General features: G+C 37.3%; 1 non-coding gene across 1 annotated transcript; it reads left to right on the forward strand.

Moving 5' to 3' along the window:
• The first annotated feature begins 884 nt into the window (after positions 1-884).
• Positions 885-987, forward strand: LOC126069884 (U6 spliceosomal RNA). The gene has a single exon (XR_007516093.1). It is a non-coding gene; the product is annotated as a U6 spliceosomal RNA (small nuclear RNA).
• Positions 988-2220: the final 1233 nt, after the last annotated feature.

Genomic DNA, 2220 nt, shown 5'->3' on the forward strand with positions numbered 1-2220 from the left:
CCATAAAAGTGAAAATCAGAGGAAAAGCAGGGAAAAGAAATCAAACACGTGGAAAGTGAACAATACCCTGCTCAAAAAAGACTAGATTATAGAAGACATTAAGTATGGAATACAGAAAAATTCATACAATCCAATGAAAATGAAAACACTTCCTATCAGAACCTTTGGGACACAGAGAAAACAGTGCTCAGAGGTCAACGTATATCAGTAAATGCACACAAACAAAAAAAGGGCCAAAATCAAATAGATATCCCTACAACTTGAACAAATAGAGAGCAGCAAAAGAAACACTCAGGAATCAGAAGGAAACAAATAATAAAAATTAGTGCAAAATTAAATGAAATAGAAAACAGAAAAACAAAAGAATTAACAAGACCAAAAGCTGATTCTTTGAACAAAATCAACAAAATCGATAAACCATTGGCCAAACTGGCAAAAGAAAACAGGAGAGGAAGCAAATAACCCGAATAAAAAATGAGATGGGTGATATTACAACAGACCCAACTGAAATGAAAAGAATCATATCGGATTACTATGAAAAATTGTACTCTAACAAATGTGAAAACCCAGAAGAAATGGATGATTTCCTAGAAACACACTACCTACCTAAACTAACACAAACAGAGGTAGAACAACTAAATAGACCCATAACAAGAGAAGAGACTGAAAAGGTAATCAAGAAACTCCCACCAAAAATAAATGCCCTGGCCTTGACAGCTTCACTGCAGAGTTCTGCTAAACTTTCAGAGAGGAGTTACACCACTACTACTAAAGATATTTCAGAGCATAAGAAAGGACAGAATACTCCCAAACTCATTCTATGAAGCCAGCATATCTCTGATACCAAAACCAGGTAAAGACACCGCAAAAAAAAGAAAATTACAGTGCTTGCTTCGGCAACACATATACTAAAATTGGAACGATAGAAGATTAGCATGGCCCCTGTGCAAGGATGACACGCAAATTCATGAAGCGTTCCATATTTTTTATTCTACCAAAAGCCATCTATACATACAATGCACTTCCAATCCAAATTCCAATGACATTTTTTAAAATGATGGAGAAACAAATCACCAACTTCATATGGAAGGGAAAGAAGCCCTGGATAAGTAAAGCATTACTGAAAAAGAAGAAGAAGGTGGGAGGCCCCACTCTATCTGATGTTAGAACATATTACACAGCCACAGTAGTCACAACAGCGTGGTATTGGTACAACAGGCACATAGACCAATGGAACAGAATTGAGAACCCAGATATAAATCCATCCACATAGGAGCAGCTGATATTTGATAAAGGCCCAGTGTCAGTTAATTGGGGAAAAGATAGTCTTTTTAACAAATGGTGCTGGCATAACCGGATATCCATTTGCAAAAGAATGAAACAGGACCCATACCTCACACCATGCACAAAAACTAACTCCAAGGGGATCAAAGACCTAAACATAAAGACTAAAACGATAAAGATCATGGAAGAAAAAATAGGGACGTTAGGAGCCCTAATACAAGGCATAAACAGAATACAAAACATCACGAAAAATGACAAAGAGAAACCAGATAACTGGGAGCTCCTAAAAATCAAACACCTATGCTCATCTAAAGACTTCACCAAAAGAGTAAAAAGACCACCTACAGACTGGGAAAGAATTTTCAGCTATGACATCTCAGACCAGCACCTGATCTCTAAAATCTACATGATTCTGTTTAAACTCAACCACAAAAAGACAAACAACCCAATCAAAAAATGGGCAAAGGATATGAACACGCACTTCACTAAGGAAGGTATTCAGGTGGCAAACAGACACATGAGAAAATGCTCTCGATCATGAGCCATTAGAGAAATGCAAATTAAAACTACGATGAGATTCCATCTCACTCCAAGGCTGGCATTAATCCAAAAAACACAAAATAATGTTGCAGACACTGCGGAGAGATTGGAATTCTTATACACTGCTGGCGGGAATGTAAAATGGTACAACCACTTTGGAAATCTATCTGGTGTTTTCTTAAAAAGTTAGAACTACCATACAACCCAGAAATCCCACTCCTCGGAATATACCCTAGAGGAATAAGAGCCTTTACACGAACAGATATATGCACACCCATGTTTATTGCAGCACTGTTTACAATAGCAAAAAGCTGGAAGCAACCAAGGTGTCCATCAACGGATGAATGGTAAGATAAATTATGGTATATTCACACAGTGGAATACTACGCATCGATA

The sequence above is a fragment of the Elephas maximus genome, chromosome Y (assembly GCF_024166365.1).
Source record: "Elephas maximus indicus isolate mEleMax1 chromosome Y, mEleMax1 primary haplotype, whole genome shotgun sequence".
Classification (NCBI taxonomy): Eukaryota; Metazoa; Chordata; class Mammalia; order Proboscidea; family Elephantidae; genus Elephas; species Elephas maximus.